Source organism: Macaca fascicularis, chromosome 14 (genome assembly GCF_037993035.2).
Source record: "Macaca fascicularis isolate 582-1 chromosome 14, T2T-MFA8v1.1".
In the NCBI taxonomy this organism is placed as follows: Eukaryota; Metazoa; Chordata; class Mammalia; order Primates; family Cercopithecidae; genus Macaca; species Macaca fascicularis.
In genome coordinates this window covers 20,329,083-20,354,968 of record NC_088388.1, presented here as the reverse complement: position 1 = coordinate 20,354,968, position 25,886 = coordinate 20,329,083, and the positions used below count along the sequence as shown (strand labels likewise).

The 25,886-nt window shown below is 46.0% G+C and overlaps 2 long non-coding RNA genes across 5 annotated transcripts in view; one reads left to right on the top strand and one right to left on the bottom strand.

Moving 5' to 3' along the window:
• Window positions 1-23,700, top strand: part of LOC102125637 (uncharacterized) — a 164,458-nt gene extending 140,758 nt beyond the window's left edge. The window contains exons 4-5 of the long non-coding RNA XR_010580807.2: window positions 9,076-9,260; window positions 20,087-23,700. This is a non-coding gene — a long non-coding RNA (uncharacterized lncRNA). The remainder of the gene's footprint in view (window positions 1-9,075; window positions 9,261-20,086) is intronic.
• LOC107127273 (uncharacterized) overlaps window positions 1-25,886 on the bottom strand; it is a 149,221-nt gene that overhangs the window by 98,325 nt on the left and 25,010 nt on the right. The gene's annotated exons all lie outside the window — the stretch shown is intronic.

The window sequence follows — 25,886 nt, the reverse complement described above, 5'->3', positions numbered from 1 at the left end:
TTTCTTGGTCTGGCTAGCTAAAAGTTTGTTAATTTTATTGATCATCCAGCCTCAATGATTTTCTCTGTTGTCTTCTTCAATCTCATTGATTTCTGCTCATATCTTCATTACTTTGTAGCATCTACCTACTTGGGCTTAGTTTGCTCTTCTTTTTCTATTTTTTCAATTGGAAGCTTATATCTTTAGTTTAAGACCTTCCTTGTTTTGTAATAGAAGCATTCATTACTATAAATTTTACTCTAAGCACTGCTTTAGCCAGATTCCACAATTATTGCCATAATGTTTTCATTTTCTTTCAATTTTAAATATGTTTAACCTTTGCTTCTGATTTATTCTTTGATCCGTGAAGTATTTAGAAGTATGCTTTATAAATTCCTAAACATTTGAGGATTTTTTCTTATATCTTTCTGTTATTGATTTCTAATTTAAATCTGTTGTAGTACTTTGTACAATCTAAATACTCTTAATTTTATTGAGGCTTGTTTTATGGCTCAAAATAAAGTCAGTTTTGGTGAATTTCACTTGAAAGAAATGTGTATTCTGCCGTTGTTGGGTAGAGTATTCTAGGAATGTCAATTAATTCAAGTTGGTTAATAAGTGTGATTCACGTCTTCTATATCCTTACTATTTACTTGTTCTATCAATTACTGAGAGACAAGTATTGAAATTTCCAAGTGTAAGTGAAGATTTTATTTTTTCCTCTTTCAATTCTACAAGTTTTTGCTTCATATATTTTGAGGCTTTCTTATTACATACATATACAGGATCATTATGTCATCTTAATGAATTGATCTGTTAATGTTCCTTGTTCTGAAGCCTATTTTGTCTAATATTAATATATTTGCCCCAGTTTTTTTGATAAGTATTTGCATAGTATATCTTTTTTCATTATTTTACTTTTAATCTGACTGTTTATGTTCAAAGTGAGATTTTTGTAGACAGCATACAACTAAGTCTTGATTTTTTTAGTCAAAATGATCATCTGTTCACCTAATTGGGGTATTTAGCTCATTTACATTTAATGCAATTGCCAATATGTTTGGATTTAAATCTACTATCTTGCTAGACCACTTGATATTGTCCCATCGGTCACTAATTTATTCATCCTCCCTCTCTCTCTCACTCTCTCTCTTTTTCTCTCGCTGTCCTTTAAAAACCTGTGCTATATTTTTGATGGTTTGTATTGGCTTGTCTTCAAGTTCACTAATCTTTTCTTCTGCAGTCAGTAATCTCCTTTTAATATCCCCAACATATTTTTCAAATTATACACATTTTTGAAAATTAGATTTCAGTCTTTTTGACGTTTTCATTTATCTCCTTATCATAACTGTGTTTTTCTCTACCTCCTTGAACATATGAAGCATATTTGTGATAACTGTTTTAACACCATCATCTACTAGTTTCATTATGTCTGTCTTTTGGGGGTCTTGTTTCAATGGATTGATTTTTCTCTCAGGCTATGGATCATATTGGATGTTGAACACAGTCAATTTTATGTTCTAGTTGCTGAATTTTGTTGTATTCCTTTAAAGAATGTATTGGCGTGCAGTTAAGTCATTTGAGATCAATTTGACTCTCTGAATGTTGCTATTTAAGCTTTGTTAGGGCAAATCCAAAGCAGCATTTAGTCTGAAGCTCTTAGCTCTATTACTAAGGACTCTGAAGGACTCTTTCTGATGCCTCATATATTTTGAGGTCTAGCCAATCTGGATAGAGGGAACATAAACCATTCCTAGACCTCTCTGAGCTCTGGGAATTGCTCAGCCTACTGGTTTCCAGTAGTACTTAGGTACTTATCCCAGCCTCATGAAGTTTCACCCCACGCATTCCTAAACCAGTATTCAGCCAAATATTTGAGAGTCTCCCTCTGCAGAAAACTGGCTCTAGTTCTTGCTCTCAATCTCTCTCTCTCTCTCTCTTTCTCTCTCTCTCTCTCTCTCTCACACACACACACACACACACACACACACACACACACACGCACCCACATCTCTCTCCTCTCTGTTATGTCCTACAAGTTCCAGCTGCCCTCAGCTTCCACAAATTCCAGCCTCCACCTCCTCAAGTCAATGAAACTGCTGGGCTCTGTTAGATTTCCCCTTTTTGCCAAGTGTCACAGGGCTTACCTCATTTTTTCCCTTCTCGGGCTCACAGTCCTGCATTGCCTGGGAACCACGTTTTGAAATATATGAAACAAAGTTGTTTCATATATTTTATTGTGGCTTTTTGATGTTTTTAGCCTGAGCGTAATTCTGGACTCTCTTACTCTCTCGGCTAGAAGTGGAAGTTCCCCCACCATCCCAGGTATGGTGTTCTGTTATCTATTGATTTTTGTTCATAGTTCCTGGTTCGTAACTCCCATATCCCTTGTGATGGTCTTTTGTTATCATGTTGGGTATGTTAGGCCTCAGAAAACAGAATGTCTCTCCTGCCCTCCATTTGCCTGCCCCAAGGCAGGACTCTAATCTTCCCACACCTTTCCGATGGTGGGTCTGAAGACTCTCTCCAGAGAGGGTCCCATCCTATACACTCGGGGAAGGAATGCTGACATCATGAAGCCTTCATAAAAACCCAAGAGGACAGGGTTTGGGGAGTTTCAGGATAGCTGACCCCTGGAGGTTCCTGGAGGGTGGGGTGCCCAGGGAGGGCATAGAAGTTCTGCCCTCCTTCCCCCATACCTCACCCTACACATCTCTTCACCTGTATCCTTTGCAATATCCTTTATAATAAACCAGTGAGCATAAGCGCTTCCCTAAGTTCTGTGAGCCGCTCCAGCAAATGAATTGAACCCAAAGAGGCCATCATGGGAACCCCAACGTGAAACAGGTCAGTCAGAAGTTCCGAAGTTCACACGATCTGACACTATCTGCAGGTCAGAACTGGATTAGAGCATACCCAGCTAGTGTCTGCTGCTTGGCACCTGGGGAAAAACCTTCACGCATTTGGTCACAGAAGTCTTCTGTGCTGATGACTGTTATTGTGATGTGAGAGTAGAGAAGAAACATGGTTAGAGAGAGTTTCCCTACACGCTAGGATTTTCACATAAGAAACCAAGTCAACCTAAGAGGAGGCTGTTGTCAGCATGAAGGCTATAGTTGTTGGAGATGTAGAGAAGACGGTGTCCCCTGTTTCCCTCTGGCCCTTTCTGGGCCTGACACTGGGAAGCAAAAACAGAGCAGGTTAGACATGTGAAATTAGGGGTGCCCAGAAAGTTTCAGGGACTCTAAGCAGAAGGAGGTTTGAATGTCAGGACCTTTGAACAAGACAGCAGGACCACAGGGTTAACAATGTATTCAACAGCACTCCTGGGCTGTGATTTGCTACGATCTGTCGCCAAGAAAAAAAAAAAAAAAAGCCATCAACAAGACAGGAAGAAAAGAATAAAAGAAAATATATAAACATGGTAACAAAACCCTTTTTCAGCTGGGGCTTATAGAGGTTTTATGGTGGTTTTTTTTCCTAAGCAAGTGGCAGTGAAACCTTTATTGCACCTCACAGCCTCCCACACCGTTTTTTATGCTACATAATGTGTTTGCAAGTTTCTGTCCATCTCTCAGTCTCCCTGTGCTTTGTCCTATGAAACCATTGGTTTCCATGGCAACCAGACTGTCAGATCAGGGAGCCAAATGAAGGGACGGAGGTCTTTAGTGCACCTCTGGGGACCAACAGAAGCCCGGGCCACAGATAGGAAAGGGATATGGGAGTAACCACAAGGGTCCTTCCACCAACCAGGACTTCCCCTGCCAGCTTTGCACCCCTAGGTGGCTGCCTGGTGCATCCACAGGCTGGTACTCCTGGAAGGACTCGCCCACCATTGAGCTCCTTCCATCATTGACATTTATAAAGCCCCTGGAATATACCCCAGTCTCTGGGCAGGTGGCAAGACCCAGAGATGAATAAGACTCGGTCCCTGCCCACAAATGGCAAGCAGTCTGCCTAGAGAAATAATGGTAAAAAGAGTCTAGAAGGAACATTTATTAAGTGCTGACTATAATCCAGGCACTATTCTAGCAACTATATACCTTAAATTTTAGTTTCCACACACACACACAGAAAAACCCGTGATTTAGTTATTTGTACTATTTGCATCATGGAGCTTTACCCATAGCTTATCCAAGGTCACATAACTGGTCAAAGGGAAAGTCAAGATTCACATTCAGGTCTGTATCTGCCTCAGCCTCTACTGACCGGTACAACCCTATCCCACTCAGTCATTCTGTCTCTTTCCTCTAAATCTCTTTTGTCTAGGTGCCTCAGAGTTTAAAGAACTCTCAGAAAGTCTTTCTGTCTCCCTTTCTCCCCTGCCTGGATCCCTTACCATCCCTCTGTGGCCCTGTCTTGCCTCTCATTCTTGAAATAAATGTATTATTGAACTAAAGCCCCTGGAACATGAATTAAACATAGGAACAAATCCCAGTGTGGCCTCCGAGCCCCATGCTGTGCTGACGACATTAATGAAGGGTCACACAGCCACATCCCTGCTTAAGTCTCTGAAATCCCCCTCGCTTTGTCCAGACAGCGGGAGGAAACAGCTGACATCAGAAAACTGGGAGACCCTCAGGGAGAAAGAAGCTCTTTAAAAATAGCTCTCATAGCAGGAGGGTTCTGCTGGGCTAGTCTTCCCTGGGCTGAAAGAGAGCCAACATGAGCCACCCCTTCGACCGGCCCCAGCTCTACCCGATGGCTTCACAGGCTGCTCCCAAAGGGGCTCAGTGAAGGGAAACTCAAGCTTGTAAAGCTAACACTGCACTGTCAACAAGGCCAGGGGGCTAACAAGGCCAGCTGAGGCGGAATGACACAGAGCACAGCCTGTGCCCAGACTTTGCCCTCCTGACGGGCTGCAGACACTGACCTCCCCTCCCTAAGCCCCTTCCCCCAGGCTGAACAACCTCTGGGACCACAGAGTGTCACAGGTTCATGAGGCCCAACCTCCTTGTTTTATAAACAGGAACACAAGGCTGGGAGGGGGACAGCGATGACCAGTGACCACACAGCATCTCAGAATGGAGCCAGGACTCAAGCTAGGTCTGAGCAACAGATCTGGGTCCCTGGCCTGTGGGACGACCACCGCCTCAGTCTAAGACACAGGTCATCTTACTAAGAGAAGCACCTCAACTCCTTGGTGCCCTGGAGACTCCAGGGGCATGGCCTCTCTGCAGCAAATCTGGGGGTGAGGGTGGACTGCCACCCCAGGGCCTGGAAAAGGGCCCATGGGATCTGACAAGAGTGGCCCAACCCAGACAGAGGCCCAGGGGGATTGGAGGCCCCTGGACACCAGGACTATCTAGGCCCCAGCTCCTGCCATGGGCAGGAAGGGCTGGCAGGAAAGCTACTGAATGAGTCACCCAGTTGCTTGGTTGCCTTTTCTGTGATATGGAGAAGGGCTGGCACCCCCCTTTTGGGGTGGCTGTGAACACAGTACTCAACAAGGTAATTAATGAAAAATTTCTAACTGGGTCCTGGCACCTGGCATGGCCTCGATACATTGCATAAACACACAGCCCCCTGCTCACAAGTCCTGCATCCCTGCGGGCACCGGTTCATATAGAAACTCTGTGGCTCGTGGAGCTCCTAGAAGCACCCAGACAGCTGCTTTCTTTATACCTTTCCTGGCCAGCCGAGTGACTCCTGAGTCTCCCCTGAACCCAGCAACAGATGTGGGGCCCTGACTCCCTCCCTTAGGGCAAGTCACTTGACCTCTCTGTGCCTCAGGGTCTCAATTTCTTCCATTAAAAATGAGAATAGCAACAGTGCCTGCTATATACATCTATATGAGCATGTGCACGTGCACACACAAACACACACACACACAAAATCTTTGTTCAACTTCATGGAGACATAATTTGTACACCAAATGCACCCATTTTTAATAGCTTTATTGAGATACAATTTATATACCGTACAATTCACCCACATAACATGTATAACTCTGTGGTTTTTAGTATACTGACATAGTTGTGCAACTATCACCCAATCTATTTCATTATCCCTCCCTACCAAAAATTCAAATCTATTAGCAGTCTCTCCATATGTCTTCCAACCATCACCCCATCCCCAGCCCTAGTCAGCCACTAATCTACTTTCTAGCCCTATAAGATTTGCTAATTATGGGCAATATGATTTTTTGTGTCTGGCTTCTTTCACTTAACATAACGCTTTCAAAGTTCATTGGTGTTCTAGCTCATATCAGTACTTCATTCCTTTTTACTGCTAGACAATAGTCCATTGTATGAATATAGCACATTTTATTAGCCATTCTTTGAGTTGTTTCCATGTTTTTACTACCATAAACAATGCTACTAGGAACATACATGTGCAAGTTTTTGTATGAACATACATTTTCTTTTATCTTGGTTACAATACCTAGGAGTAGAATTGCTGGGTCACGTGCATATGGGACCTTTTGAGGAACTGTCAGACAGTTTTCCAAAGCAGCTGTATCATTTTCCATTCCCACCAAAAATGTGTGAGAGTTCCAATTTCTCCACATCCTCACCAACACTTGTTATTATCAGTCTTTTTAATTATTATCACCCTAATAGACGTGAAGTGATATTTCGTTGTGGTTTTGATTTGCGTTTCCCTAATGGCTGATGGATGATGTTGAACATCTTGCCATGTGCTTATTGGCCATTTATATATCTTCTTTGGAGAAATGTCTATTGAGATACTTTGCTCATTTTAAAATTGGGTTATTTGTTTTATCATTATTAAGTTTAATGGTTCTTTATATATTCTAGGTACAAGTCCTTTGTCAGGTACATGATTTGCAGATATTTTTCCCCATTTTGTCAGTTGTCCTTTCACTTTCTTGATGACATTCTTTGAAGCTTTTAGTTTCCATAAAATCCAATTTATCTATTTTTTTGTCTTTTGTGTTCTTGGTTTCATACCTAAGATACTGGAGTAGGCAAAGCCTATATTTTACTCCTATATTTTCTAATAAGAGCTTTACAGTTTTAGCTCTTACATTTAGGTATGATTCACTTTGAGTTAATTTTTTTATGTAAAATGTAAGATAGAAATCCAACTTCATTCTTTCAAATGGGGGTATCTAGTTGTCCCAACACTTTTTTTTTTTTTTTTTTTGAGATGGAGTCTCACTTTGTTGCCAAAGTTGGAATGCAGTGGCACAATCTCAGCTCACTGCAACCTCTGCCACCCAGGTTCAAGTGATTCTTGTGCCTCAGCCTGCCAAGTAGCTGGGACTACAGGCACATGCCACCACGCCTGGCTAATTTTTTTGTATTTTTAGTAGAGATGGAGTTACGTCATGTTGATGAGGCTGGTCTCAAACTCCTGACCTCAAGTGATCTGCCTGCCTCGGCCTCCCAAAGTGCTGGGATTACAGGTGTGAGTCACGACACCTGGCCAATTTCGAAGATTACAATTTGATGAGTTTTAACAAATGTCTATACCCACAAAACCACATCTCATTTCGTCATCCCAAAAAGTCTCCTGTGCCAATTTCAGTCCATCCTCCAACCTCAGCCCTGGGCTACCACAGACCTACTTTTGTCCACTATAGATTAGATTTGCCTTTTCTGGAAGTTCATACAAATGGAATCACACAGTTTGTACTCTGTCTGGCATCTGTCATTATATTATATTTTTTTTATCATTTAATCCTCCTGTATTAGAGTTCTCTAAAGAAACAGAGCCAGAACCAACAGGGTGTGGGGGTGTGTGTGTGTGTGGGTGTGTGTGTGTGTGTGTGTGTGTGTCAGAAGGAGATTTATTTTAAGAAATGGGCTCACACCAGTCCAAAATCTGCAGGGTGGGCTGGCAGATTAGACAGGGAAGACTTGATATTATGGCTCAAGTTCAAAGGCAGTCTGCTAGCCAAATTCCTTCTTCCTTGGGGGAGATCAGTCATTTTTCTATTAAGGACTTCAATTTATTGGATGCAGCCCACTCACATTATAAAGGAGCTTTCCTCAAAGCCTACTGATTTAAGTGTTAATCTGACCTTTAAAAATACCTTTACATCAGCATCCAGGCTAGTGTTTGACCAAATATCTGGGTACCACAGCCTAGCCAGGTTGAAATGTAAAATTAACCATCACACCTCTCATCAGGCCCTTGAGGTGAGCATTATTATTCCTATGTGGCAGATGAGGAAACTGAGGCTCAGAGAGGGTAAGTGATGGGTCCTGTACTCATAAGTGGCAGAGTTGAGACTGAAACCAGTGCTGTTTCCCTATCTTCATGGTTACCTCTCCCTGGTTATCATCCATTAGTAGACCAAGAAGGATTTGTGATGTCCATCTATGACCATACCTTGTTGTGAACCCCCTGGGGTTCACATCCTGAGCTTTCTCCTTCCCTTGTCATGGGACACAAGGAAGGAGGTTACATGGCCCTGTGCCCCTCAGCCCCACAGCCCCCACCACCTGGTCCACTTGTTTGTTTGTTTGTTTGTTTGAGATGGAGTCTCTCTCTGTCGTCCAGGCTGGAGTGCAGTGGCACAATCTTAGCTCACTGCAACCTCCACCTCCCAGGCTGAAGGGATTCTCCTGCCTCAGCCTTCTGAGTAGCTGGGACTACAAGAGCACACCAGCACAACCAGCTAATTTTGGTATTTTTAGTAGAAACAGGGTTTCACCATGTTGGTCAGGCTGGTCTCGAACTCCTGACCTTATGTAATCTGCCCACCTTGGCCCCCAAAAGTACTGGAATTACAGACGTGAGCAAATGTGCCCAGCCTGTGGTCCACTTGGCTTCATACCTAGCTAGCCTCTTCCCTCCTCAGGCCCACCAGACCTGCATTGCCGAGTGTTCCTCACTGCACCTGCCTCCTCTCTCCCAGCCACAAAGAGAAGCAGGAATCTCTCCACTCCTACTGCAGGTGACCAGAGCTCCTCCCCAGACTCTGATGTGCTGTCTCTCTTTATTTCTTTCCCAGTGGAGAGCACCTTCTTCCCTCATTCCTCCCAGTCTCCTGCCTGGCTGCCATCCCATTGTCCTTTCTATAATTCTGCTGAAAAACAAAACCTCTAGATTATTCTTTCTTCAAGCTCAGAGACTGGGGAAGGAACAAGTGTAATTTAAGTTGCTCACTCTTTTTTTTTTCAGATCAAGCCTGAAAAGAAAGCATCCAGAAGGTTCCAAAAGCTACCAGAATTGAATGAAAATTGTCAGACCCTCCAGGAGACTCTTTGAGTGACCAAAGGAAGCAGATCCCTTCTCCCTCATTTAGGAAATAAAACCCACAGCAAGATCAGCCCTCAGATCCTCCAATCTGACCTCTCTTAGTTCAGGTACCAGATCATTTGCAATTCACATTTAATGTAATCTGGATACATGTAATGCCTTGTTCTTTCATCCAAAGAGCCAGCTCTCAAAGTGTTAGAAAAGACTGAGGTGTCTTAGCCTGGGTTTACCCACAGCAGAGCTCAAGGCAGGTAGTTTATTTGAGAAGTGGCTGCTGAAAGTGGAAGAGAGGACAGGGAAAGTGAAATGGGGAGGAAGAGAAATCCAGTACAAGGATGTGTCATGGAGTTGATCATCTGAGGGGCCTTGTCCAGGCAGAGCATTTATGCACCAGCCTGTGACCCTCATTGATCCAGGCTGGCTCCACTGGCATTAACTCCCCAACACTCGTAGTTGATCGTGAGTCAGAGGACTCCCACAAGCATCTCTGAAAGGAGCATCAGAGAGGTCTTGGGCAGGAGGCAAGGGGCATGTACTATGGCTTGAGGGAAGTACTGTCTGATTATACCTGCAGAAAGCTGCTCAAAGCCTGCATGTAGCTGGCCATGCAGCCGTGGCTGCAGTGAGAAGTGTGGACAGGAGGATTTTTAAGTCACGTCCAAGAAGTGACCAATACAGAGAAGGGGTTGGAGGGAGGATGTATCTCAGCAGGAGCAACAAAAGTGAAAAAACTGATCCTTGTTACTTCATTCGAGATGTAATGCATTTGTCAACAAAGCACAAACTCAGCACAGCCCACAGAATGAAAGAGGGAATGGCCTCCACCTAGCAGTCACGCCATCCTTGCAATCCTGTGTTCAGTGTCATGCAGACAATATGGACAGTGTTCAAACACATAAACAGACACACATAGGAGACAATAGAGGGAACTGGGGCTGTTCACCAAGAAAAGGAAAGACGTAAGTTTGCAGGGTTATCTTTTCAAAGTTTGAAGGACACTTCTAAATCATCCTCACAAAACTGGTCCCGTCTCCCACCCCCACCCCAAGATGTGGTTTCTGCCTTCTGTGCATCCCCTTCTCTGTGCTACCACTGCCCCCAAATCTCCCACGTAGTTGCTCAAACCAGAAACATGGACACCTCCTTGATTCCTCTCCTAGTCACCAAGTCCTGTCCACTTCTCCTAAATCATTGACTGTCTTGCACTTCTCCCTCCACTACTGCTTCTGTTCTTGTTTGGGGCACTTTCTCTCTATCTCTCTGCACCATTTAAATCTCTCTCTTCAGCTCCTCCTGCCGTCCCTCAACCCATCCTCCAGGGAGCCAGAGTCAGCTATAGCCACTACCATGCCTTGAGCCTCCACAGACTCACCACTGACCCCAAGGTATAGTCTACATCCTTACCATCACCAACAAGATCCGTCCTTTAGGGGCACCAAGGACAGATGTGCAGGTGGTTCCCTGTGCAAGGGGCCAGCCAAGGTGAGGGGTTGTGGATCAAACTTTGTTCTACCCAACACTTTCCAAGCAGTGCCTTTCTCCAGTCTGCACAAAGGTGCCTCCACTTGTCAACCTGGGTTGTCTCCACCTGCAGGAAGGACTCCCTTCTTTAATTGTTGAATAGGCACCCATTCATTTGAAAGGAGAAACAAGGTGTGTAGGCTAAGATCATCCATGCAAGTATTAACCCTGCTACTTGCTGGTTGTGTGACCTTTAGCATGTTACTTCAAACCTCTGCGTTTCAGTCCTTGTTTGCAACATGTGGCTAATATTGGCAAGCCTGGGGTGCAGTTGTGAGAAGGAAATGATGTTATATGCAAAGTTCTCTTAGCATCGTGCCTGTCACATAGTAGGTGATTAATACCTGGTGCTTATTAGGTGTAATATTGCTATTGTTTGAAATTCATGTCAGAAACACATGAACCCTGGCATGTCTTCACCCCACTCCACACTGAGCCACTCCATGGCGGTGCCCTCATTGTTGTTAACAACCCCGCCTCCCTGATCCTCTGATCTTACCCTTCCTGCTTGATGGTTCATCCCCTCTTTTGATGTCCATGTGTGGCCAGGTGCTTCCACCACAAAGAAGAGGAATGATAGTAAGAGCTCAGTAAACATTGGCCATCTGGATGAATGAATGAAGGAAGCCCATGAATAGCTCCCAAGGACAACCTGGTTTGTGTCCAGGGTCTTAGGATCTCTGCACTCCCTGGCTCCAGCTCCAGAGAGCAGAACCCTAGACACTCAGAGCCCAGGCAATAGCAGGTAGGGGAAACCACTACACTGGCTATGGGACAATTCAGGTAGTGTACAGTAGTTTATTGGAAAAAGCATGGACTTTGCAGTCAGAGATCTGTGTTCAAGTCCTAGCTCAGCCAGGTGACTTTGGGTGGACCAATTTCCTCTCCAATCTGTCTCTTCATCCGCAAAACGACAGTGATGACAATAACAATGATGGCTACACTCTCTTCATGGAAATTTGTCAGGATTGAGTGAAGTATTTCATGTAATCAGCTTGAAGCATAGAAGATGCAAATGGGGTTCTTTTTTTTTTCTTTTCTGTATCTGTACAGGTAGGCCTGATGATGCTGCAGTAATAAACAACCCCCAAATCTCAGTGGCTTAACAGCACACAGGCTAATTTCTCACTCACACTCCATGTCCATCACAGGTTAGGTGGGAGCTCTCCCTGTGTCATTCTCACTTAGTAACCCAGGCTGATGGAGCGGCCATCATCTCCCATATGGCTGGTTGCAATGGCAGAGGGAAAGAATGTTCTAGAAGGCCTTGTTTCTGCAACTACATGCTGATATACATTACTTCAGCTCCCAACTCATTGGTCAGAATAGCCACATGACTGCATCTAACAATAAGTGAGCCAGGAACCACAATTCTACCACATGCCCCCAAAATGGAGAGTCAGAAATAATTGGTGACTATGCTAATGATCACCAAAGTTATTCATTTGTCTTGGTTTCTTTATCAGCAGGATGGGCATCACTGCTTCTGCCCTGTACTTAACTGGAAGTTGGGGATGATCACTGAGTCCATGCAGGCTGCAGGAGTTGAACTCTCCCAGGGCTCTGAAGTCAAATCTGCTCTTCTAAAGCTTCCTAGACCTCTGCAGAGCTGAGGCTGCAGGGCTTGGAGACAAAATAGTGAGGTCCCTGGCAGGGGCAGGGAAGTGGTGAAACCATCATTTTCCTGCTTTCAGCCCCACGGAGGTTGAGCTGGAAACTTTAAGACCTCCAGGTTCCGAGGCTCACCAGATATTAAAAATGAAGATGAGAGCAAAGCTGTGTTACAGAACCTTGTGGCCTACATTAAGTGTTTGCTTGTAACTACTTGATGCTTTCACCGCCGCCTACGCACAATCCAGTGGCTGATATGAAACCTCATTTGGAAATAACTCTGAAAGTCTAAATGCCATGTCCACCATGAGCATGAGAGCTGTCTCTCGGACAAAGGGAGAATGAGGAGGAGGAAAAGGGAGCCCCGGCCTTCAGACTTTTTGGAAGGGTTCTCCGTGAGCTCCAGCCTTGTCTTGCAGGGATCAGCAGCTCAAGTGTTGTGGTTATAGGGTCAGTTCAGCCTTCAAGGCAGTGCCATTGTGTGTTCAAAGTCTGAGACTGTTCACTCTGGGCAGGACATGCAGCTATGACTGAAGCCCTAAAATCTCCCCACAAGCCTCTTCCCAGGCTTGCCATTTCCCCACCAGCAAGCCTTTGGTATAAGGTCTCTGGGGGACCTGATAACAGAGAGGAATAAGCTGGGATCCACAATGGGCCCCAGAAGTCCTTGAAATTTTAGGTAGAATTTGCTCACCAAGAAAGCTTTGGGTCCTGAGCCAGAGTGAGGGATCCTCCCAGGGACCCGGATATAGCCTCTGTAGGCCCTGCTTTCTTCTTTCACCTTCCACTTCTCCCTCTATCATCGAGTCTAACTGCTCTCCTCTCTTCTGACCCTACCACGGGTATATCTGCTGACTCTCTCCTGACCCTACCACAGGCATATCTGGCCAATTTGAGCCACAAAGAGACATGCCGTTCATTCATTCATTCATTTAACAAACATATATTGAATGCCAACTGTATACCCAGCACTGTGCTGGGCCCCGGAGCCTCATCTGTAACAATGAACAGAGAATATGTCTCTATCCTTACAGAGCTTTTGGTCTAATGATAAAGACCTTACAATCATAAACAACCCAATTTATTTTTATTCATTTCTTTATTTCTTTAGACAGTATCTCATTCTGCTGCCCAGGCTGGAATGCAGTGGTATGATCATGGTTCACTGCAGCCTTGACCTCCTGGGCTTAAGCTATCCTCCCTTCTTGGCATCCCAATGTGCTGGTATTACAGGTGTAATTCAACTGGGCCCAGCCCCAGTTGAAAATAATAATAATGGGTAAAGCATTTGAACCCACACTTCACCAAGAAAACATGAATGGCAAATAGGAAAATGCAAAGGTATTCACCATCAGTAATCATCAGGGAAATGCACATTCAAACCACAGTGAGTTAATGCAGCACATCCATTGTAACGGCTGAGGTTAAAAAGACTGGCCATCCCAAGTGTTGGCAAGGAAGTGGCTGAAGTGGGACTCTCATACATTGCTGGAGGGAGTGTAAAATGGTACAACCACTTTGGAAAACAGTTTATCAGTTTTTTAAAACATCAACATACACCAAACCACATATGACCCAGCCATTTTACTCCGAGGTTATTTACTCAAGAAAAATCAGAACATATAACCATACAAAGATTTATACACAGATAATTATTGCAGCTTTATCTCTAATCACCAAAAGCTGGACTCAACCCAGATATCCATCAACAGTGAACAGATACAAAAATTGTGCTATATCCAGAGAATGAAATACTACTCTGCAATGAAAAGGAACTACTGACACACACAACAGTATGAATGAATCTCAAAATAATTATGTTGAGTGAAAGAAGCCAAAAAGTGCATATATCATACAATATTTTAGTTGTATAAAATTCTAGAAAATGCCAACCAGAAATTAGATCAGTTGACTAGATCTAGGGTGGAGAGGGTTGGCGGGAGGGAGGGAGGGATTACAAGGAGTCATGAGCTAACCTTTTAGGGAAGATAAATATGTTCATTATCTTGACTGTGGTGATGTTTTAATGAGTGAGTATATTTGATTGGTGCAAAAGTAATTGCGGTTTTTGCCATTACTTTTAATATATTTCAAAACTTATCACGTTTTAGGCCCTAAATATGTACAGGTCAATAATGCAATAAAACTGCACAATGAATTGTTTAATTAGAGGTGAGACTAAAGAGCTTCAAAGTGAATGTTCTGGACACTCTGAAAATCTACAACTGGAGAAGCCAATATTGCCTGGGGACTGAGAGCCACACCCCAGAAAGTGATGCTCAAGTTGAGATGGGAAAGATGGGTTGGAAATGGTGGGGCAGAAGGGTGAGGGAGGAGGATGCTGGAGGAGGAAAGAAAAATCCTGGCAAAGGAAATTAAGTGTGTCAGGGTCCTAGGGAGTGGGGAGGCAGCATGGTGAACCAGAGGGGCTTAGAGAAGTCAGAAAGGACAGAGGGAACACTTGGCATATCATGCCTTTGTTTTCTCTTGTCCAGATGCCCAGTGGTCCCAGGTAAAGGCCCAGGCAATGGAGGCTTCCCATGGGGCCCTCTACCTCTTCACTGCTCCAGGTGGGCCCAGGCTTATCAGACCATGAGGCCCCCATAGCCTTCTCAGGGGCTCCTCCATGCTAGCCAGGGAATCAAGGTCAACACAGGCTCCACACTCCCCTGAACCCTGCACCTACCCCCAGGCTTGCTGAGGGCCTCTAGAGGACAGCTTCTGTCCCTCCTACCACGGGTCAGATCTGCAGCCTGACCTGGCCATTCCTCCAATGTTTGGAGGATCATTGCCTTGCCTTCATTCAGGAGCCAGATTGCCAGGGCTAGAATCCCAGCTCCACCATTCACCAGCTGTGTAAACTCCCTGGGCCTCAGTTTTCTCACCTGTAAAATGGGATTGATTGGACTGTTGTGGATTAAATGAGTTGACAGTCATAAAGAACTTAGAAGAACACCTTAGAAGAACACCTTATTTCTTTGCTATGTATAAAATGAAATTCCATCCTGCCTAATAAATATCAGGAACAGCTCTGGGTGGAGAGGTGATGTGCCGGGCAGGGGTCGTCTCAAGTCTAAGAGATAGAGGGTGACCCATCTGGTAGCAGACAGCAGCGGAAGCTGCTTGTCTGGCCTCTCTGGATTTGAGGAGGGATGCCTCTTCTAGCTTGAACACAGCCTACACTCCAGTTCTGTGACTTCAGGCGGGTTTGGCATCAAAAACCATCAGGACTCCTCCTATGTGATCATGAGTTTCCTGTTGAGATCCTTCTGCCTGGAACAAGCTTCTTGATGTCCCAGAAGTGCCCAGTACTTTTGTCACCTGTGTCTGTGCCTTTGCTTGGGGATGCTGGGACTACAGAGCAATAGATTTTCTCTCTGTCTCACCTTCTGTTTTCTTCTTTGTTCTTCTCTATCTCAAAAGGGAAGGAGCAAAATGCCTCAGCTCAGGGGTAGCTTTTTCTGTCCAAGCTGAATCAGGTTACCTCCCAATTACTTGTTAATGGGAAACAGCTAGTCCTTCCATCTGGGGAACACACAATGGTGTAATATATGCCATCCCAGTTGATCCTCAATAGCCTGTACAGCAAGCAGAGCTTGGCCTGTTCCACAGATGCAGAAACTGAGGCTCAGAGGGCCAAGAGCACTTGTGCTTGGCCAGAAAACCTGTTGTAAAGAATCACCATCAATTCTATGACCTGTTACACGTGCACAGTCTTTGTAATTTACGAAGCATCTCCACATCCAGTTTCCTAAGGGAGCATCACAAAACCCCTGCAGAATAAAATAGGGCAGCTATTATTATTTGTGATTTACAGATGGGAAAACAAAGGCTTGGAAGATCAGAGATATTCAAGTTGTTCCATGGCTAACGGGTTCAGTTAAATTCAACAAGCATTTATTGAGCACCTACTGTATGTCAACCCCTGTCCTAGGTCCTGGGGAACTAAAGAGAATAAGAAATGGCCCCCCGCTCTTGAGGAGCTTATTTTTGAGACACTGTGATAGATGCCTTCAGGACGGGTGATAGCAGGGCTCTGAGGCAGCTCACAGAGAAGCAGGCATTAGGGAGGCTTCTTGAAAAAGCTGACATCTGAGCTGAGTCTTAAAGGATGAAGAGGAATTGACCAGTCAAGTAAAGGTGAGACAGACATTTGGAGCTAAGAGACAAGGCTGGGGCTAAGCACAGAGTATGGGTCCAGGTCGTGTGTGCAAAAGTCACAGGTAGTTGGTTCTTACAGAATAAACACTTTGAAGCCAGGTCTCCTGCTACTGCTTGATCCACTGTAACAAGGAGGAGAATGACCGCTACGTATGTACATGAGAGTGTGTGTGTGTGTGTGTGTGTGTGTGTGTGTGTGTGTGTGTGAAAGAGAGAGTGTATGTGTGTGTGTGTGAGAGAGAGAGAGAGAGAGAGTGTGTGTGTGTGTGTGTGTGTAAGAGAGAGTGTATGTGTGTGTGTGAGAGAGAGAGAGTGTGTGTGTGTGTGTGAGAAAGAGAGAGAGAGTGTATGTGTGTGTGTGTGTGTGAGAGAGAGAGAGAGAGAGAGTGTGTGTGTGTGTGTGTGTGTGTGTGTGTGTGCAGGCAGGCAGTGGTGGCAGCATCACACATTTAGCAGATCCTGGTAGTCAGAGTATGGTCTATAAACTTTGAAGACCTGGATTTAAATGCTCCATTACTTTTAGCTATTGGACCTTGGGAACATTACAAAATGTCCCTGTGCCTCAGTTTTTCCATCTATAAGTGGGGATGATGAAAAAGCCCACTTCCTGGCGTCGCTGGGAGGACTCTATTAGGTAATATCTGAAAAGCTCCTTCTAACAGTGTGTGGGAGGCACATAGAGATCTCTCACTGGACATTGGCTGTTATAATTTAGTTAATACAGACACCACTCTCCAAACCCATCCCCAGGGAATTTTTGAGAACCACCACAAATCCACTGGGCTTGGGGTGCTGTTCATCATATTTGTTCTACAAATAAACCAGCAGCAAGATATAACCTCAGACTGGAAAGCGACCTTGAAGGGAGAGGGCACAGAGATGTGAGAAAGAGCAAAGGCTCAGGGGGAGGAAAGTACATTCTGTACATGGGAAGTAGCAAGTCTAGAGGTCTTTATTTAGGGAACACAAAGACCTTTATTTAAGGGTTATGATATGAAAGGGGACAAGGTTACTGCATTTGACTCTGGCTCCAGAAGGCAGAAAAGGGTGAAACGGGCTAATGGGCAGAAGTTTCAGCATCAGTCAGAGCAATAGAATGGGCTGCCTTAAAGGCAGTGAACTCCCCATCACTTGTAATTCCTGTCATTGGAGGTTTCAATCTATCTTACCCTGATGACCGGCTGAGGTATGTGATGTGGTAGAACCAGAAATTCACAAGACGGGGAGAGGGGGAGGAGCAAAAACACATGAGGAGATGAGGCCTTAGAAAGAGGTACAGGACCGCCTGCAGTTGGGTCAGTAAGTTTCATCCCTTTGGATTAGGAATTGTCCATTACAGAAATGTCCATTACAGAAATGTAAAGAATGACTGATAGTGATATCAGTCATTTTCACTTTAGTATAAATTAGACACACAGATCATTTTCTCCCTGACAGCCACCTGATGATAGAGGAGGACAGACAATACCAAATGAGGAGAGAGAAGGACATGGAAAGTAAAGTGGCAAGGGCTCAGAAACAAACTTCATTCATCTCAATTTCGCCAAGGAGTATCCCTGACTGCAACTGAAAGGAGAGGAAAAAAATACTCAGTGGCAAACTTTTGCCATTATTTATTCATTTAGCACCCAACTATTAGGCTTCAGCTATATACCATATTTTGTGCAGGGCACCGGGGACACTAGATGCAACCAGACATAGGTCTGGCCCTCTGGGGTGCCCAGGCTAGTGGAAGACGGGCTTGGAAACCATGATCATAAGCCAGCATGACCAGTGCCATGACAGAAGGATCTGCTCAAGCAGTGGTTGACCTCTCCCATCAGCCACACCCCAGGCTTTTTTCTGAGAGCCACCCCCAACCCAAAAGTAACAGACCGACATGACACCAAAAGAGACAGCAAAAGAGAGGCCCAAAGCGTTTGAGTTACCTGTTTGGGAAGCTGCAGAGCCAGGACTCCAGAGCAGCCCCTGACTCCAGAACGGGGCACATTCTCCCAAATACAAGCACGTGCCTTGGGGCGGGTTTCTGGAACATCCCCCAGCCCACACTGGCCTCCCTCTCAGTGGGCCAGCTCGCCAGCTGCCCTCCTTCTCTCCTCTGCTCCCTTTCCAGGCCAAGGAAGACAGACGATGACTGTCGCAGTAAGGGCCTGTCTGGGGCTCTGGGCAGGTGGATAATTAGACTCTGAGAGAAGCCATCTGCTTTGGGCCCCTTGGGTCTTGGGCAGGCTGGGGCAGCGCAGCTCCTGACCACGCAGTCAGCTCTCACCATGGAGCCCCTACGTGCAAAGGGTTTCAATGTCTCTGGCCATAAGGAGGCCTGGCTGCCTCCCCAGCAGCAGGGCCTTAAGTGAGGAGCTAGGGCTCAGTCAGGTCTTTATTTCCTTGTCAGGTTGCTGTACTTCTTGGGGCCCTGGGGTAGAGCTGCACGGATTGGGGCATGTGGAGTAGGGAGGGGTAGGCAAAGGTTACTAGGCACAACCGTGGCACTGCAGAGTTGGGAGAGAACCACGCCAGCACCACGTGGGCCCTTCCTCTTTCCAGAAGGGACAACTGAGGCCCAGAAAAAGGAAGGGACTGGGCCAAGGTCCTACAGTCCTTGTAAACGCACTGTATTTAAAGGTCAATGTCATCCCTTGCTGGGGACAGGAGGGATAGATGGCGGTGGGCAGGCTGAGCAGCCAAGCCCTCAGCTCATAAGGAAAAGCTACCATGTGTTGACTTCCACCCTGCCACACATAGAATTTTACCCTTGACCTTGTCTCACCTTGGCAACCTCTACAGATGTTATTATTATCTCAGTGTAGAGATAAGGAGACTAGAACACAGAGAAGTTAAGTAACTCGCCCAAGGCCACACAGCTATCAAATGGAGTGAGGCTTTGCACTCATGTCTGTCTGAATTCACAGCCCCATTTTTCCCCATGCAAGAGGCAGTGCAGAGTAATGGTAAGCACATGGGTGCCTGGCCTGGACTGCTGTCTGTGTTCAAACCCCAGCTCTGTCATGTACAGGCTGTATGAACTTGGGAAAATTGTTTTTCTGAGTCTTCCCTATCCACTTTTTGAAAATGGGGATTGTAGTACCCAACTCATGGTGCTGTTGTAAAGATTCAGTGAGTTGAACTGTCTAAAGGGCTTGGAGCTGTGCCTGGAACAGGATAAACCCTTGGTAAATGTTGGCTGCTGTTATGACTACCATCTGTTTTCAGCACAACAGCCAAGGGAATCCTTTGAAAACATAGGTCTGGTCACTTCCCTCCACTGTTTCAAATCCCCCAATGGCTTCCCCTCCACCAGAACAAAGGCTCAAATCCTAACCTGGCCTCTGTCACCTCCCTAGTGTTACCTTCCTGACTACCTACAGCCAAGACAAGCCAGGCAAGCTCCTGTCACAGCGCCTATGCACCTGCTCTTCCCTCTGCCTGAAAGGCTCCTTCCCCAGATGTTAACATGGCTCCACCCACCCCCAGCATCTTTTCCAATTTCATCTCCCTGAGACCTACTCTGACACCTTCTTCAAAATTGTCACCATCACCCGCTTCCCTGCTTGATTTTCTAACACTCATTGCCAGCAAACACACTGGATAGTCTGCTTAATTAATATTACAGGGATGGTTTGTCATTTTCTCCTCTCACTAGGAAACAGCCCATGAAGGCAGGGATGTCTGTCCTGCTCTCTGCTATGACCCCAGCACTGGAACATTGCCTGGCACAAAGTAGGACCCCAGGAAGCACGAGCTGGAGAAATGCATGAATGCATGACTCTATTCATCTGCTCCTACAAGTGAAACCCCATATCCAACGTCCAGCACATGCTGAGCACCCAAGAAATGCTTGTCAAAACCAGGCCAGCAGGAAGAGGGAGGGGCATTTACAAAACACAGACCAGGCACTAGAAAAAAAGCCAGTCCAGACTTTACTCATTCATTCATTCATTCATTCATTCATTCATTCATTCATTCGTTCAAAAACAGACTCGCGCTGGGACATACCCCTGTGCCAGGCTCTGTTTTAGGTCCCAAGGATGTTACACGCTGGAGCATGGAGGGGTGGGGTCTGGCTCATGATCCCTGCCCTCATGGACTTCAAATCTTGTGAGCAAGAGGGACACTGCCCAGCTCTGTGTGTTACACATCGATAACACTCCCATCTCACATACAAGGAAACTGAGGTGTCTTGGCCTCTAAGCAGTAGAGCCAGGTCTAGAACCAGCTGGGTCTAAACTCCTAAGTTCCCCCCTCCTCCCTTGCATGAGAGTCCCTGGTGTGGGTGCTGAGAGGAGGGTGAGGTCTGCATCAGGGAGATGGCGCAGGCCAAGGTGCCGAGGTAGAACATGGAAAGTCATATTAAGATGGAGCAGAAGGAAGTGAAGGCAGAGGGAGGAAGGAGACCAACGGCAGAGCCTGTAGGTGATGGCTCCAGCTTTCTCCACCAGCAAATGTTTGTGAGTGCAGGAAGCCTCAAAGAGCAGCCTGAGGCTTGTGTGGGAAATGAGGAAGAAGCAGAACCCTGCGGGAAGAAGGAGGAGACCTGGCCCCAGGTCATCATATGGTTTAGGAAAGAGGTAGGGAGCAGTGTGAAGAAGAGGTGGGAATGACTCTCGAGCCCACCAAAGCCTGCACATCCCTGCATCCCCGCCTCCATCACCACCAAGCCCAATGGAAGGCTGAAGGAGATGCTGAGGCAGATGAAACCAAGGGGAGGACAAACCACAGAGAAGATCTGCAAGGTTGTCTGCTAAACCTGCTCCTCCAAGCCAGAGCCCAGGCCTAAAAAGGACCCTACCAAGAAGGGAGAGAAGGGACCCAAAGAGAAGATGGGAGAAGCTGATGCCGGCAAGGAGGGGAATTGTCCTGCAGAAAATGCAGCTGCCAAAACAGAGCAGACACAGAAAGCTGAAGGCGCTGGGGCTGCCAAGTGGAGTATGCGCATTTGGGGTAACTGTGTACCTCTGGTGACTGCACAGTTTGAAATATTATTTTTTATCAAGTTTTATAAAAATGCAGAATTTTGTTTTACCTTTTTTTAAGCTATGTTGTCAGCACTCAGAACGCTTCCCTGTTGTTCTGGGGGGAACAGAGCCCATGTCACTAATAGAATGTCTCCGAAGCTGGACCAATGAGAAAGCATCTTTCTCTTCTAGTTTTAGGAGACTTCCTCTGGGCTCCCGGGAGGAGGGATTCCCTGACTTTGACGCACATAGCCACCTTGGCACAAAAGCCTTGTTGTGTGGAAAAACTACAATTCGTTTTTATGTCATCTTCTCCATTTCCATCTTTAGCATAGACTTAACTCCCATAAACCCAGACCCCTGTTGGGATCTGACCCCCAGTCACTGGTTACCAGTGGTTCAGGCAACCTGGACTTTCCAGGGATGCCACCAAGATGGCATCCCTTAAAGAAGCAGTGGTTTCATTTCTACATTGAGGATCTTCGGATAAATTCTGCCATTTTCTTTCACTTACCGAAAGTCAGAGTTGGTTCGTGAAATATTGTTAAACAACATGTTAAATGTGAAATTTTTTTCATTTCAACCCTCACTCTAAATTTTCCCTGTTCACAGTGTCAAATGAAGACCTGATCCAGTCTTATAGTGGCTTTCTGATTTGGGCAGCCCATTGAAGAAGGGAGTTTGAACATTGTCGTATACCATTCATGCTTGTCTGCCCAAGTCTTGTCTGAAATACGACAATTGTTTATGGAAAGTATCTTTAATCAAGCTGGATAGAGTCTGGCTTTGGGAAAACAGGTAGTAAGTGTGGGATGGAGAAGGTTACAAGAAGAGACAGGTGCAGAGGCCTTGGAGAGGCAAGAGTGAGGAGACGGGTGGCAAATGGAGCCTGGAAGGGTGAGGCCTATGGCTTCAAATGGTGTCCCTAAGGCAATGCCTCAGACAAAAGCAGAAATCACAAAGTGTTTTGCCCCAGTCATTGAAACTGTGCTGGGCCGAGGACAGTGGGATTGAGATTGACATTTGTGAAGCACCCAGAATCCACTAAGGACTGAACCAGATGGCCTGGGTGTCATCTCCTTTGAGTCTGGCCAACGTCCTGTGAAGAAGGTGCTTTATTCATTTATTTTTAATGTTTGTTTGCTTGCTTGTTTATTTATTTATTTATCTGAGACAGGGTCTCACTCTGTCGCCCAGCCTGGAGTGCAGTGGCATGATCTCGGCTCACTGAAACCTCTGCCTCCCGGCTTCAAGCAATTCTCCTGCCTCAACCTCTGAGTAGCTGGGATTACAGGCATGCGCCACCATGCCTGGCTAATTTTTGTATTTTAGTAGAGACAGGGATTTCACCACGTTGGCCAGGCTGGTCTCGAACTCCTGGCCTCAAGTGATCCACCCTCCTCAGCCTCCCAAAGTGCTGGGATTACAGGCATGTGCCACTGTGCCTGGCCAATAAGGTACTTTTTTACAACTTTATAGGGCAATATTTCAATTTCATAAAAATCTACCCACTTCCAGTTTACAATGCAATTATTTTTAGTAAATTTACCAAGTTGTTCAATTATCATCATCAATCAGTTTTAGAATATTTCATCACCCCAATAAGATTCCTTCTTGCCCATTTATGTCAATTCCTGTTCCCACCCCATGCCTGCCCCCAGGAAGCCACTAATCTAATTTTTGCCTCTGTCATATAGAAATTGAATCTATAATATGTGGTCTTTTGTGTCTGGCTTCTTAATGCTTTTGAGGCCCATCTGCGTTCTAGTGCGCATCATCAGTCATTCATTTCTTTTTATGGCTGAATAGTATCCCATCGCATGGTTATATCACATTTTGTTTATCTATTCACAAGTAGATGTACATTTATGCTGTTTTCAATTTGGGGTTGTTATGAATGATATAGTTTGGATATTTGTCCCCACCCAAATCTCATGTTGAATTGTAATCCCCAGTGCTGGAGGTGAGCCTGGTAGGAGGTTTTGGGTGATGGTGGTGGATCCCTCATGATTTGGTGCTCTTTGTGATAATGAGTGAGACCTAGTCATTTAAAAGTGTGTGGCATCCCCCACCACACTCTTGTGCCTGATTTCACCAGATAAAGTGCCTGCTCCTGTGTCACTTTCCTCCATGAGTAAAAGCTCCCTGAGGCCTCCCCAGAAACAGATGCGGCCACGCTTCCTGTACAGCCTACAGAACCGTCATTCAGTGAAACCTCTTTTCTTTATAAATTACCTAGTCTCAGGTATTTCTTTATAGCAATACAAGAATGGCCTAATAAAATGAACAAAGCTGCTACAAAGACTTGTGTGTGCACATTTTTGTGTGGGTGCATGTTTTCATTTCTTTTTGATAGACATCTAGGAGTAGAATGCTGGATCATGAGGAAAGTTTATGTTTAACTTTTTAAGAAATGTGCTGAAGGTATTATTATCACCATTTTTCATACAAGAACACTGAAGCTCAGATAGGTCAGGTGACTTGCCCTGTGACATTGGGTCACGGCCAAGTGAGGGAAGTCAATTGACCATAACACAAATCATGGGCTGTATAAGTCCCTGAATAGCCCACGAGTCCCTTGGTAGGCCATGCTTTCACAAGGCATCTTCCTGTGGATCTATCTGCTGTTACGTGCTTGATATTCCAGCATGAGAACATCTTTCTGTTGAGTTACGTATTGCTTCTCTTTGTCCACTGCAGGATGAATCCTCTGGCTGTGGTGACATGTTCATTCCCAAACACCTTTCTGTAAATAATCTCCAGCCAGCAAGCCTGGGGCCTGAGAAGGGAGGGCAAAAGGGAGGCAAACAGGTGGGAAGAGGGCCTGGGAAAGAGGCATAGATGGCCCTGGTCGCTGCCACGTGTGCCCAGGCTGGTCCTACCCTGGCGTGTGTTCAGTGCTCTTCAATTCACATTCACGGGGTGTCCACCCTGGGCCAGGCCCTGTGCTGAGCACGTGAAGGGAGGCAGAGCAAATTAGACCTGGCCCCTGCTCTTAGCTTACGGCTCCCGAGGGCAGGTGGCTTCACCATCACACACCAGAGAGGTGCTATATAGCGGGGACACTGAGTATCCAAGAAGCCAGAGCAGGGAGGGCAAAATTCCTGCCAGGGAGATAGGAAATTCTTCCCGGATGAGGTGGCACTGCATGAAGCCTTGGAGGATACTCACAACTCTACAGGAGGAAGGACTTTCCCGGAAGAGGGTTCTGCATGCGCAAAGGTGTGTGAGTTGGGGTCGGAAGAGGAGCTCGAAGTGGACCTTTGGGCACCTCCCTTCGCCTAGAGATTGAAGACCTAGATCAGAGCTTGCAAAATTGAAATGCCAACAGGGAAACAACTTCTAATTATTCACAGGGCAATCCTGCGGCTTGAGCACACGGGTGACCTGCCCTCTGAAAGGCCAACAGATGAGTGAATCAGGCCAGATAGGAGATGTAATGACCTGGGGTACCCGCGTCTTGTCTAAACGGTCAGCCACTATTCGACCAGAGCCAGCTGTTACTCTGTGGGAATGCAGGCGCAATATGTGATTTTTGATTTTTCAAAAGAAACTAGAAAATCCAAATATTTATATGAAATATCCAGATCTTGCAGTGCCATAAATGCATTTCAGTTGTTTTTAACTCATCCACGGGCCAGCCTTTGTCCAAGCGCTTCCAGTGTGCAACCTCTGGCAGATGTGCCTCGGCCAGATCAAAGCCCTGCTCTCCAACCCCTCTCTTGGCCTTTGAAAAAGGGTGCGCCCCAGGGCTGCCCCTCCGGCCCGAATCTTCCTCCTGCTCACAGGGGATTGGCTGGCGGCGAGGGCCAATCAGAACACAGGAGCTAGGAGGGGGCGGGAGCTTATGACCAAGCAAAGGGCAGGTGAGCAAGCAGTCATCCACCCCCATCAACAGCAAGTGTATGGGATTGACGGATTTTAATTACATCTCATTCTAATCCTTAACATTTATCTAAAAAGTGACGGGGGCGGGCATGAGGGCGGGTCACAAGCGTGCTCAGCCCCAGGATTGCCATGTGTCTAATTAGAAGTTTTCTCCCTCTTGATCACCTAAAGTCAAATTCATTTGCTCTGCTCGAATTGAGGGTTTAATTGGATTCTTGTTTTTCCTCCTCCTGCCCTCTCCCCCATCTCCGTGGGCCTCTCTCCGTGAAGGAAGCAGGCCACAGCATCTCATTAGGAGGGAGAGCATCCCTTGTCAGACTCGCATTTATGACTGTTCATGCTAGGCTGCAGCGGCATCCTCGGCCCCAGGTCACTAGGATTATTGAGGCCATCGTGATTTAGGACCTTGTCATGATGTCTGATGGGCACCAAGCGTGGCCCCAGACAAAGGTGGGCCTCTTGGCCCAGGCAGGGCCCTCCCTCCTAGGCTGGCAGGGCCCTTCCTGCCCCTCCCTGCTAGGCCAAGAGGTCCTCAGTCCTTTCAATACGTTGTGCTGCTGAATGGGCTTAATAATCCAATTCTGGGAGAAAAGTGGTGGA